Source organism: Macrobrachium nipponense, chromosome 32 (genome assembly GCF_015104395.2).
Source record: "Macrobrachium nipponense isolate FS-2020 chromosome 32, ASM1510439v2, whole genome shotgun sequence".
Lineage (NCBI taxonomy): Eukaryota > Metazoa > Arthropoda > Malacostraca > Decapoda > Palaemonidae > Macrobrachium > Macrobrachium nipponense.
In genome coordinates, this window is record NC_061094.1 from 49549230 (window position 1) to 49564229 (window position 15000).

General features: G+C 33.7%; 1 protein-coding gene across 5 annotated transcripts in view; it reads left to right on the top strand.

The window, feature by feature from the left end:
* LOC135207503 (substance-K receptor-like) overlaps positions 1-15000 on the top strand; it is a 130985-nt gene that overhangs the window by 31249 nt on the left and 84736 nt on the right. Inside the window, exon 1 of one of the 5 annotated variants that reach the window (XM_064239326.1) lies at positions 4494-4514. The exons of the other annotated variants lie outside the window; for them this stretch is intronic. The gene's annotated coding sequence lies outside the window, so the exon portion shown is untranslated. Of the gene's footprint in view, positions 1-4493; positions 4515-15000 lie in introns of those variants that run through there. 5 annotated transcript variants of the gene reach the window in all.

Consider the following 15000-nt stretch of genomic DNA (forward strand, 5'->3'; position numbering starts at 1 on the left):
TTAATGCCTTATCCTTATGTCAGCTGTATATTTGTGGTCTCAAAAACATTTAGTTCAGTTTTTATATCTTTATGCAATGATATTGACCATTCTATTTTCCTGCGAATTATACTGTGCATATAAATGCAGATCATTTTATATATTTTCTTAGTTTCTGGAATTATTTACTTAGATTCTGATACGCTGTGCATTTAGTTGGGCATGAAACTGAAATCCTGCTATAGCATTTAATATATTGATTTGCTAATCAAGTGTCGTTTTGGCACTTGATGGTCCACAATAAGAAAACGAAACAGTGAAATTTAAAAGAATTATCTCAGCTTTTGGACAAAAATAGATGTGACATCAATTCCCACATTCTGCAGCAGCTCTTAAAAATCCCGATATATTCCACGAAAAGAAAGTTAAGGTATTGGTCACCTGGTCTTCTGCATCTTCAGAAACTACTTTATTGATGTCACATGTATCCCTGCCAATATATCTGGAACGTCGTCCACACTCAGTATCAGAAGTAAAATTGATTTATATCTTTCCCATGACATTGCTGGAAATTGTTTTCCCCAGTGTCCGGGCATTCTTTAATTATAACTTTGATAGCCGCTGGCATGTTTCTTGCCGGATGTTCGTAAACATGATTCTGAAAGGGAGTTTTCTGTATTTTCTGTTTTCTGTAGTTACAGTCAGTATAGCGTCGTCGACTGCGTTCTCTTGAGGTTGTCATTGTGACACTGCCTATTGCCAGAGGTTTAACACAAAGTCGTCATCCCACACAAATTAACATTAGTTTTTTTACGTAAATATTAAGCGGGTGTTAGTTTACTTTTACTCTTGCGCTGTAACTGGTACTCTATATTTTACAATAATTATGTTTTGCGAAAACTTCCGAATCAAGAATATAAACTTCTTTGGAATGTTCCACAATAATATTAATAATGGTATCAGAACAGATAGGGTGTTACGTGCAAATAGACCAGACGTGACGTTGATTGACAAAATCAAGAAGAAAGTATCACTCATTGATGTCGCAATATCATGGGACACCAGAGTTGAAGAGAAAGAAAGGGAAAAAAGGATAAGTATCAAGACCTGAAAATAGAAATAAGAAGGATATAGGATATGCCAGTGGAAATTGTACCCATAATCATAGGAGCACTAGGCACGATCCCAAGATTCCTGAAAAGGAATTTGGAAAAACTAGAGGCTGAAGTAGCTCCAAGACTCATGCAGAAGAGTGGGATCCTAGAAACGGCTAACATAGTAAGAAAAGTGATGGACTCCTAAGGAGGCAGGATGCAACCGGGAAACCCACACTATAAATACCACCCAGTCGAATTGGAGGACTATGATACCCCCCCCCAAAAAAAAAATATAATAATAATAATAGGCACGATCCCAAGATCCCTGAAAATGAATCTGGAAAAACTAGAGGCCGAAGTAGCTCCAGGACTCGTGCAGAAGAGTGCTCTTAGAAACAGCACGCATGGTAAGAAAAGTGATGGACTCCTAAGGAGGCAGGATGCAACCCGGAACCCCACAATACCACTCAGTCGAAATAATAATAATAATAATAATAATAATAATGAATAATAACAATAATTAATAATAATAATAATAATAATAATAATAATAATTTTGTATCTGTTAACATACTACAAAAAAGCAAACAGATAGAAAAACCAACTTCGGATAAAAAGGTAAATCTTTGTTACATAAATAACGTAAGCATATAAAGACAGCATTAGACGAAGAGAATTTGGTAAGAGAAAAATGTCTGATTTAGTAAAAAAAAAATGAAACAAGCTTTTCTTTACCTTTCATTTCCTCTCGCTGCTTTGTTAAAAAGAGCAAGCAGTGAGCCTTCTTTCAAGATGAGGTGGAGTGTCACAGAGAGAGAGAGAGAGAGAAGAGAGAGAGAGAGAGAGAGAGAGAGAGAATATTGTAATACCTGCCATGCGTTTTCTTTTTCATTCATTCTTCTTGACGCACGAAGTTCGTGTAATTCAACATCTCTCGGTTCCCGGAGTAATCATTGGGAAAGATAAGAGAGATCCATATGAAAGAAACATTTCTTTATCGTTTTTTTTATTCCGTCCTAAAAGACACAGAATAAAAAATGACTGGGAAGATGCAGGCAGTTTTTCCACGCGGGTGGATCTCGGAGATTTCATTTTTGTTAGATCAGGATTTTCATGATCCAGACTGTTTCAGGTCAGACTGCTTCTTATAAATATATATATATATTTATATATATATATATATATATAGATATATATATATATATATATATCTTGTATAGTATATACACATACATATATATATATACATATATATATATATATATATATATATATATATATATATACACAATGCGTCTATGAATATATATAATTTCTTTTCAGTATTAGTATATCCGATGAAGTAGAGCGAATTAGTAGATGTAAACGAATTTATTGCTTAATGTTTGTGGTATAGAAATGTCACAATGATATGATGAATATATATATATATATATATATATATATATATATATATATATATATATATATATATATATATATATATATATATATATATATATATATATATATATATATATATATAGATATATATATATATATATATATATATATATATTCATCATATCATTGTGGACATATCTATACACAAACATTAAGCTATAAATTTCGTTTTACATCTACTAATTCGCTCTACTTCATCGGATATACAAATACTGAAAAGAAATTATACATATTCATAGACGCATATATATATATATATATATATATATATATATATATATATCTATATATATATAGCTATTTTCGGTGGCCTTGATTAAACGATGGACAGAAAACTGATTGCACCATAGAAATTTCGACGCATTTTAACCTGTTAACTTTAGTGCATAATTAGTGATAATTCCATTGGCCAATCTGATAGAATACCAAAGCTCATTTATTCTGACATTTAGTTGCTTATTAGTTTGACCTGAATGAAATGAATAGCAGTCTACGTACGTGATTTTATAAACTAATCTACTGATGACAATGCATTATGATGCCTAGGCAGAAATGCCATTATTGAGGCATGAGCTTTCATATGCTTTCAGTCAACATTAATATTTTTTGATTTGGGTGGATTTATCCTTTACTATTTAGTATACCTATATTTATATATATATATATAATATATATATATATAGATATATATAGATATATATATATATTTGTATATATATATATATATATATATATATATATATATATATATATATATATATATATATATATATATATATATAGATATATATATATATATATATATATATATATATATATATATATTTGTATATATATATATATATACATATATATATATATATATATATATATATATATATATATATATATATATATATATGGTACTATAAATAGTAAAGGATTTATCCACCCAAATCAAAAATATTAATATTGACTGAAAGCATATGAAAGCTCATGCCTCAATAATGGCATTTCTGTCTAGGCATCATAATGCATTGTCCTCAGTAGATTAGTTTATAAAATCACGTACGTAGACTGCTATTCATTTCATTCAGGTCAAACTAATAAGCAACTAAATGTCAGAATAAATTAGCTTTGGTATTCTATCAGATTGGCCAATGGAATTATCACTAATTATGCACTAAAGTTAACAGGTTAAAAATGCGTCGAAGTTTCTATGGTGCAATCGAGTTTTATGTCCATCGTTTAATCAAAGCCATCGAAAATAGCTCTTTTTCGGTGATCTGAGTATAATACTGTATGAGCCGCGTCACATGAACCTTTAAATCCAACCCGATGGTGGCCTGCACTATATTATTTTCAGACGTACGATTATGGCCAACTTTAACCTTAAATCAAATAAAAGCTACAGAGGCTACCAGGCTGTAATTTGGTATGTTTGATGATTGGAGGATGAATGATGAACACAAGAATTTGCAGCCCTCTAGCGTCAGTAGGTTTTAAGCTCTGAGGGAGGAGAGAAAAAGCGAGGACTGAGAAAATTACGGAACAATAGTTTTCTTTCAGAAAACTCAAAATCACACTATTAATATTTTCTCTATATATCTCTTAGAATAAACTCACTAACATACAGTTATCAAATGAAAGTAATATGAATTTAAAGCAAGGTCTATATATTTTCTAGGGAAAATTACAAGGAAAACTAAGAATTTTCGCTGCGTGTACTTTGGCCTCTTAATCTGGCCCAGATGTTCTTTACGTGCAAGCCAACCTCAGATGTAATGGTTTTTTTATGCATGAAGTGGCTGTATATTCCTTTAATCATAGTGCTTTGCTTCTTTTTTTTTCTTAGAACCTAATCTTATTTGGATGCAACTTCACTGGGGATGCAACTTCTTTTGGATGCAACTTCACTGGGGCTTGACCCAAAGTAAAGGTGAAATACTTTCAACTCCGGCGTTGCAGTTTCATCGTGGACATATAATATATTTGTTTGAGCGTCTATACATACATGTACGTATATACAGTCTAAATATATATATATATATATATATATATATATATATATATATATATATATATATATATATATATATATATATTCATTTTCATTATTTCCGCAGATGCAATATGAATTTATTACAATATGTTCCTTATTTATATTTTTCCGTTGCGTGAATACCACTTTCATATTTCTTTTTTTAAAGTTTTCCCATTAATCTCTATGAAAATATACATCAAATAACTCACATATTGAAATATATATTTGTATATAAAAAACGACAAAAAAGCAAATCAGAATTATGAGACACTAGCTCTACTGACACGACTTCCCCCATGAAAAATGGTGCAGAAGAAACTGCAAATAGCATCTTATTCTTCACCCAAGTCGTTCACGGAACCTCTGTAATATACCAAAGCCCCGGGGTATTTCCGACCCTCTGTAGGGAGATTTTAACTCAGCAGGTGGATGCTTATGTCAGCCATATTTCTCCTGCTCTCATATCCGTTCTGGCATATTTACGTGTCACTACTGGGACGCGGCTTTACTTGTTTCGAAGTATTTGATGACTAAGGAGGGAGTACTAGTGAGTGCGCGCGTGTGTGTGTGTGTGGCATTCAAAAGCCATGCATTTGGTTGCTGGGATTACAGCTGTTTTCTATATGCAAGCTGCTAGAGTAATCAATAGAATATTATTACCAAGTACGGTAGATCAATTTAGAGTATTGGTTGCTGACGGTAATGCATTCACTTATTCACTCTTATGAAAATGTCCACACCAACACACGTATACATATACATATATACATATACGTGTGTATGTATGTGTGTGTGTGTGTGTGTGTGTGTGTGAGAGAGAGAGAGAGAGAGAGAGAGAGAGAGAGTGATCCCGCGCATATGGCGCTAGCAAGCTCTTCCCAGAAATATTTGCCGAGATTCGTGGCACCAATTTAAAGGGCGAAAGGTGATATATACACACACACACACACACACACACACACACACACATATATATTTTTATATATATATTATATATATATATATATTGAGAGAGAGAGAGAGAGAGAGAGAGAGAGAGAAGAGAGAGAGAGAAACAGATTGACTGACAATGAAATGTCCTTTGAGGCAAATCGGAGAGACCATTACTGATTCCAAAAGGAATTTGGGAATTAATTTTTGGGCTTTAAAAATTGCGGGGAGGGACTGCACCTTTCATTGTTCTAGGATTGACAATACTAAGAGTTGGTTTAAAATGATTAAAATACAGCATCGGTATGATTTATAGAGGTTTTAATTTTCTGAAAAGAATACCATTCTACCGGGTTTGTTGATCCGTCCGCAATTTTTCTGTCCACACTTTTCATGTCCGCCTTCAGATCTTAAATACTCTTCAATCATCAACTATACCAAATTGCAGCTCTCTAGCCTCAGTAGTTTTTATTTTATTTAAGGTTAAAGGTACCCAAAATCGCTCGTCTGGCGACAATTTACTAAAGGCCAGGCCACCAACGAACCGTGGCTAAAGTTTCATGGGCCGCGGCTCATACAGAATTTTACCGGGACCACCGAGAGATAGATCGATTTTCGGTGGCCTTGATTAGACGCTGTACAGAAAAATCGATTTTTTACTTGTTGATACTGGATTTATGAACATTATCGTTAGGTTTCGAACTTTTTATTGTTAGCTCATCTCCTTTAACTACTGCATTTTAATACAAGCATAACACACAAATATATTTAGAAGTTAAACTATAAAAATGAAGTTTTACAAATACATAAGAAATTAAACTTTACAGATGTAACTAAACAAATATATTAAAAATTAAACTATAGTTTAATTCATGAATATATTTTCATAGTTACATCTGCATACTGTAATTTATTAATATAGTTGTTCAATTGTATCTGCATAGTTTCATTTTGAAATTTTTGTACAGTTACATCTGTACAGCTTGTTTTTGAAATATGTTTGTACAATTACATCTGTATAGCCTGATTTTTAAATATATTGTGCAGCTACATAACTATGAATTTTTTTTCTTTCTCCAATGACGTCATTTCCATATGAACTGCATTATGTAACCTATAACTTCCTTAGGAGCTAAACAGTTGACCTCATAAACTACTCTTGATAAAATATACTAAATTCAATAATGCACTTAATATATTTGCAACAGTGACACACTGGGTCAGCGTGAATAGAGGTGCCCAGTGACCTCTCACCCGAGTTCTTGCCACGTCGACAGAAAAGAACCGAATGCAGACGAATGCAGACGATGCAGCAGCAGCAGCAGCAAAAGCAGCATCAGGCGCATGCGCAGCTTCCCTCACGGACGGAGGATAGAAATAATCTGATTTAATGTTGACATTGGCAAGCACGAGCGGAGAGAGTTCATGAGGGTGAATTTATCTCGAGTCAGCTGGTCAAAGTGTCACGTCGGTCCGGCCCGTTATCCGAAGATACCTTAAGGACGCAACGGCTTGTTGGAACTATGGTTTAAAAGTCGCGGGTTCATATTGTTTAGTATTTATTTCTTCTTCTTCTTCTTCTTCTTGTTCTTCTTCTATATTGCAAAGGCGCTTTTGACAGCGTTCAGGACCTAATTAACTGCTGTTGCACACACACACTTACACACACACACACATACACACACACACACACACACACACACACACACACATATATATATATATATATATATATATATATATATATATATATGTATATATATATATATATATATATATATATATATATATATATATATATATATATATATATACGGCTTCCCCATTTTCATCCGTTTCGTCACTGGATTTTATGTGTATCTCATACAGCTGGATTAAGGCGATTATTCGCTTTATGGATTATGTTATATTAAGTTATATTGTATTACATTATATTATACTACTTTGTATTGCCCAACATATAACTTTCTCTTATTATTTTACAGACTTTCCTATTAGTCTGTTACATTTTATTAAACAGTCAGGTTTGCGAAATTTATTGCAAATGAAAATGTTGTACTTTTATGTTATAATAGATTAGAATGTGATTTAAAACTTTGACAGCCCTGCGACGACGCAAACTGAAACAATGAAAATTGCTGTGGGAATGAATCAGTTTTTGTGAAAATAGTAAATGATGAGAAAGTGCTACGTTAGAGAATAAAAGAAAACGTAAAATAACGAAAATGATAACATGGTTTTCACAAAAAATAATTATGAGAAAAGCCAGGTAAAAAAAAAAAAAAAAAAAAAAAAAAAAAAAAAAAAAAAAAAAAAAAAAGCTACTCGAGACTGGGAAGCCACAATCACTGAAAAAAAAAAGCAAAGATTTGTACACGGAGAGACGAGATTGCAAAAGGAAATGAAGCTGCTTTCATAAGAGACAAGGGAAATGAGACTGAAAGAAATGGCTTGGAAGTTGTTGATAAATAAAGGTCCCCCACTTTCCTCCCCCCCTCCCCCCCTCCCTCCGGAAAAAAACCCGCACATACAAAAAAAAAAAAACTAATTCTCTGAGGATTTCCTGATTACAGCAAATGAAAAAATAATAAAAGCAAAGCAAAATGAAAGCACAGAAAAAATACGTCAAAGCTCGTACAGAATATAATGCTAAAAATGTGTATTTTTTTTTTTACCGAAATGCCTTTTCTATGGATGTTATAATTTCGACCGTAGTTATGATGTTATTAAGGTGATCTGTCATTGATTTCTGTAACTAGTTATTATTATTATTATTATTATTATTATTATTATTATTATTATTATTATTATTATTATTATTATTACTGGGAGTAGTAGAAATTGCAACAGCAACCGTGAAAAAATATCGGGAACTAATGGTAAACATTTGTATGCAAATATTACCATAAGTTTTTTTTTAAATTAAGTGATAAAAAAAAATAGAAAAATCAATCTCTGTGCAAATGGCGTCTGTCGCTGCATTACATTAATGCTTTTTGTTCCAACATTTCTTGCTGATGCTTACGGTTGTTGACGTAACCGTCTATAGGCAAGTTTCGAATGCAGCGTCTATCTACAGACTTCAGAAACTCTGGAGAATTCTGTATCTTGTAAGTAGGCCAAATTGACTTTCTTACTGCCGTATACAGTTGGATCAAAAATTTCAAACAAACTATAAATATCCAAAATGTTTAAAAGAGTATAAATATTCTAGTGGTAGGAAACCTTCTTTGGTATTATTTTACACAGAAAATGAATGCACGTTTTAATCAGCGTCTTCCACCTAAAGAAAATGTATATTTATGCTTTTCGACCTAAGAATTGTGAGATTTTGTCTGTTGTAAAATGACGAAATAAGGTGAAGTGCTATTCGGTGGGAAACGGAAAATCCAGGAAGAGCCTTCTGTCGGATGAAATGAGGTTGCGAAGGAGACCAGATTTGCTTGAAATGTCACGTTTTGTTGATGCGAGAAACCTCAGTTTCGTGTTAGCTCAATTCGGTGAAGGAATATATGCCAGGCAGTCCAGTTCCCTTTACTTTCCACGGCTAACGTGGGGAATATCAATGAGGCCATTATCCTTGCTGGAAAGTCTGATATTCCAAATGTTAGGAAATGCTCGTAAGAAAAATTCTAGTGACGAAAAACAGTCTGCATATTTTTACCGTTACGTAATTTCTCTTGCCCCCTGGTCAACACCTAACCACAGCTCCCTCCCCACCCTCTCTCTCTCTCTCTCTCTCTCTCTCTCTCTCTCTCTCTCTCTCTCTCTCTCTCTCTCTCTCTCTATATATATATATATATATATATTATATATATATATATATATATATATATATATATATATATATATATATATATATATATATATATATATCATGTCATATCATATTACCGTGATTCATATGCTTACATCGAGCTACAAATGTCTTTTAATATCTAATTCGCTCTACCTCGGAATTGATATTTTTCATACTATATGTTAACCGAAGGGGAATTTTTTAGTCGATAAGAAATTCCGAGGTAGAGCGAATTAGATATTAAAGGACATTTGTAGCTCGATGTATATATTCAAGTGAATAACGAGGGAATTTTACCGACATATGAAAACTATGGCTAGAAATGCCAAAAACTAATTTAAAATAACTAGTAATTTAGACTTTTTAATAATCTTGCCTTGCATAGAAGAGAACGGAATTTTACAAGTTCCTCGAATATATCAGATGATGAATTACATTGCTTTCTTAAGAAACTAAGAATAATTGCTTGTGTTTGCGAAGATCAGTCCCCGTCTTTGCACTGGTAAAATCCTAAGCTTATGAAGTAAAAAACCTGTGCAGAGTTCGCAGACCCTATACGTAAGCAATTAGCATCTTTTATTGCTGACAGACTTGTTGAATTTCTAAAGTGTGCCTCCCGAGCCAAATTCCCGAGATATATACACTATCGCACTAGGACCAGTTTTTTTTCTATATAGGCTATGACCCTAGATTAGGTTAGGTTGGGTTAAGTTAAGTTGGTTAATTCAAATGTGCTGTGTGGGTCATTTGAGTGTGGGAAACATAATGAGAATATTTTCAAGATGTCTCTATTGTTAATTTTTAAGATATGACTTCCCGATTTTTTCAGGGAAGGTCCCAGTGCGCGGTTACAATTCCGGAATATGCGTGCCGGAGACATCATGTAAAGAGATGAATACGATGAGACGAATCCTAGCAGGCAAATAGTGAGATCACTTTAATTTAAAACATTGTTTGCGCCAATATCCAGCCAAAATTACGTCATTCCAATACTAGAGGCTATGTAAACCTATGAATCTGAAACCAGGCTGTTAATATTCTACAAGGAGGGTTAACATTTCACTGTCACTTTAGAAATGAATATCAACGTTCGCATCGACATATCAACATACGTGTGTATGCTTAATTCGTCTAGATTTCAATGCATATGGATATGTTAGAAAAAAAAATTAATTCTGTTGAGGTTTGAGACCTGTGGGGGGGGAAAGATAAAGTGGTTTTATTAATGATTTGAAAAAAACGAAGATAGACAATACAAGCTGGATAATGTAAGTAAGTAGTGATGAGAGGAAGAAAGTAAGGGTTGGTATAAAAAATAGGAAGCGAAAACAGAAGCGTTGGTTCAAGAAATGGCGAGTAAAATTTATTAACTGCTGCATGAGAAAGTTGTGATGGCAAGTGAGAAAGCTTCTGGAAAAGGAGTGGCAGAGCAATATTTGTTTGATTACTATCCTCGAGTAAATATATAGTGCATATAGTATATATCTATATATATATATATATATATATATATATATATATATATATATATATATATATATATATGTGTGTGTGTGTGTGTGTGTGTGTGTGTGTGTGTGTGGATGCATGTATAATTCAAATTTTTATGTCTAATTTTCTTTTTTATTTTTTATGTGTAATCTTTAATGAATGTGATGTATTGTGCTATACTATTATTGATTGCAGACTGAGGATGTACTGACGTCAGCGTGAAACGTCTTTTATTGTATACTACTATGACCATTTTCCTGCTGGTTTATGTTGGGCTTCCTTTCCTGCTGTTGTCTCGAAGATTTCCGGACGTCGTGTATATATATATATATATATATATATATATATATATATATATATATATATATATATGTGTGTGTGTGTGTGTGTGCGTGTGTGTGTGTGTGTGTGTGTGTGGAGAAAATTTTATTGTCCTAAGAAAGAAATGGTAAAAGAACGTGGATGAAAGATGTCTAGGATGCAAGACAGTGATGAGTATGTAATGCGTATGCAAAATTCAAAGTTGGGGTCACTGAGTCACTATCGAATTTTGCAGCTCCAATCATGTTGGAAAGAAGGAATCAGAAAATTAAAAACGCGAGAGCAAGAAATTAGAAGTATGGTGAATGGAAAAAAAAACATTATTTTGACGCGCAATGGCATGACAGAAGAGAAGAGAATAAGATAATCAAGAAGGAGAAGTGGAGACAAAGAAGGGAAACACTTTAAAAGTGAAGTTTGTTTCTAACTATGCCGAAGGGAATTATTGCTTTATTAGGACTCCGAGTCTTTTAAATTTCTTATAAATACCTGATAAGACAAGTTAAATAAATGGCCCTGGAAGTATGTGGAGCTGAGTTGAGTTGATTATAGAATTTAGGCCAGAGGCCAAGCACTGGGACCTATGAGGTCATTCAGCGCTGAAATGGAAATTGACATTAAAAGGTTTGAAAGGTGTAATAGGATAAAAATCAACTGTTAGGAGCAGATGGAAAGTAAGATGAAAAAAGAGAATATGAAAGGAGGTACAGTAAAAGGAACGGAAGTGGTTGCAGCTAGGGGCCGAAGGCACACTGCAAAAAACCTTAAGTAATGCCTACAGTGCACCTCATGAGGTCCACTGACGGTACTACCTCCCTACGGGGATTATGTGAAGCGATGTAAAATTGGAAACGGAGTTATGACTGCACTCTAGAATGGCTAATGTTTGTAAAATAATGTTAGTTGATGATTGGGAAAAGAAGTTACTACAGGGACTAGAATATTAATGCAGATAGATTTGCAATAGGACAATTATAAGTGAACGTTTTCATGAGTAAAGTATTTAAGGCGAATAGCTGGAACGAAAATGGAGAAATGAATGTCACCAAGGAATAGCGAAATAATGACGCCAGAGTCACGTAAAGAGAATAAGGCACCAGGACCTTCATAAATTATTTGGGAACAAAAGTTACACCAACTTTTTTATGTAATACATTTAGGTAACAAAGGCAGAAAAGTTGGGGAATATTCTTGTGGTGATATGAGAGTTTTGATGTGATGCAGACTCCTACAGAGATGAAGATTATGCATAATTCAGGAATTTTAGGGCGACGGTAGAGAGGCCAAGAAAGGTTAGCTAGATGTCGGTTGTGTCTGTGGGTGGGAGGGGGGAGACCGGGTAAGGGTAGCGGGTATTTGGTGGGAGGGGGATGATAAAACAGACCGTCATAAATGGTTAAGAGTTACAAGGAGACATCGTGGGCTCACTTATCTCTATAACCAGGTTTTTCTGTTCATTCACAGTGTCCTAATGATTTTGTCTAGCTTTCTATTGAGAGGGGTGTGAAGATTCAAGTGCAAATAGCGTTTTGAGGGAAAAAGAGAGAGAGAGAGAGAGAGAGAGAGCCACAAAAATGGAAACTGAAATAAAACTTTCAAACGCTTATTTGCTTTTCATATTACTTACTGAATGAAGTAGTAATTACTGTGTAAAAGTGGTTTGCGCAATATACAAACTCAATCGGGCTTAGGGAAATATTTCTTGTACTTTCTCTATCTAATTTAATGAATGGGATGTATTTTGCTTATATTATTATTAATTGCAGACTGAGGATGTGCTGACGTCAGCATGAAACGTCTCTTATTGTAATAAACTATAACAGTTTTCCTGCTGGTTCCTGTTGGGACTTCCTTTGTTGCTGTTGTTTCGAAGATTTCCTTACGTAATATATATATATATATAATATATATATATATATATATATATGTGTGTGTGTGTGTGTGTGTGTGTGTGTGTGTGTGCGTGTGTGTGTGTGAGTGTGTGTGAAAAATTATATTTAAAATAAAAAAGGAACTCGCAGAAAAACATAACACTATCATTCATCTAGCAACGATCAAATACGAAGGAGGACTTTCTCAATGGGGAGTTTGATGCAGCTATTAAAGTCACTATAAAACTTATCTGAAGGGGCCAGTCTTACTACTCATATCCGCAAACGTCATCTTATGCGCTAAGTCATGGTTTTGTTACGAACAATTAATTCAATAGGCGAAGCAACTTTGGCTTGTTGTTATCTACGCGTCACCTCCGAGGTGCTGGTACTAAACATGGCTGAAGCTCAATGGGACGCCGTGTTGAATACTATAGTAGATTCACATCAACCGTGTATTTAATGTCTACGCCAGTCCCTTACGACGCTCCTGAATAAGCCAATCACAGGGCTGGAATCTACTATAGTACTAAACATGGCGGAAGCTCGATGGGACGCCGTGTTGAGGTATTAGCCCCCTCGGGGAATCACAAAGTTATAACACAACAATATTAATAGAAATTAGTTCTTCTTTCTTGTTTGATTCCGGAGGAGCTAGTACTACGTATACACGGCGTCCCACTGAGCCTCCGCCATGTTTAGTACTAGCACCTCGGTGTGAAGCGTAGATAGCAAGTTAAAGTACCACTCAATCGGCTAATAATATACCCGGCTATATCGCTTTTATAACCCCTTTTCTTCCCTCACAATAAGGCTTCAATATCATGATTCGACGGTACTTTTTATTACCTCGACGGTGTCGACCCAATTCTAGGAAGCTTGTTGAACAAATTCCAGAAGCGCTGACCCACATCTATGGAAGGCGGAGATGGGAGGGAGGGGGGGAGGGGAAACAGTCATACGAATGTTTCATAACAATTTTCGCTCGTCTAAGGTTTCCTCTCGTTGTGATTTTCCTGTTTCTGTGATGCAAGCATTGTCCCAAATCGGTATTGTGTCTCTCTAAGGAAAGTCAGTCGTTTTTTGCTTGGGAATACTTTCTAAGCAACTGGCCAGTTGGGTTTCCATGACTTTGCCCAAATCAGCTGCATATCATTGTTTTTGAGTCTAAATCATTATAGCATATATATATATATATATATATATATATATATATATATATATATATATATATATATATATATATATATATATATATATATATAAACGATTGTAATCATTAACATGTGATTCGTGTATCAGACATCACCATAGGTGAAGAAATGATGAGAAACGGGGTGTATAGGTCCTGACCGGTTTCAGCTTTAATTTCCAAGCCATTGATGAAGGTTATATATATATATATATATCTATATATATATATATATATATATATATATATATGTGTGTGTGTGTGTGTGTGTGTGTGTGTGTGTGTATATATTAGCGATTTTTTAATAAAGTGATGTACTATATTCATACCCTCAGCGAAATTGATTAAAGGTATATAAATATTGATAACACGTGCCTGGAATACTATGGGGTGGGGTTTAAATCAATATATATATATATATATATATATATATATATATATATATATATACATATATTATTATATATAAATATATATAGTATAATAATGTAGAGAAGAAGAGGTACGGAATAATATGGGGTTTAAATCATATATATATATATATATATATATATATATATACATATATATATATATAATATATAATATATTATATATATTATATATATATGTTGTGTGCTTGTGCATAATGTGTATACGTATCTTTTTTCCGATCGTGATTGTTAACGAATTTTTGCCGATGTGTACTCAGGTCGAAATCCGTCAGATAAAAAAGCACACGTGTATATATGTACAAACACACTTCGAAATGTTGACATTAACGAGCACATGCGTCGGCACGTAATCAGACGTAAATCAACACAGGACTATTAAAGTTTTCATCTTTCAGTTTCAAACCAACCCTTCAAAAAGAG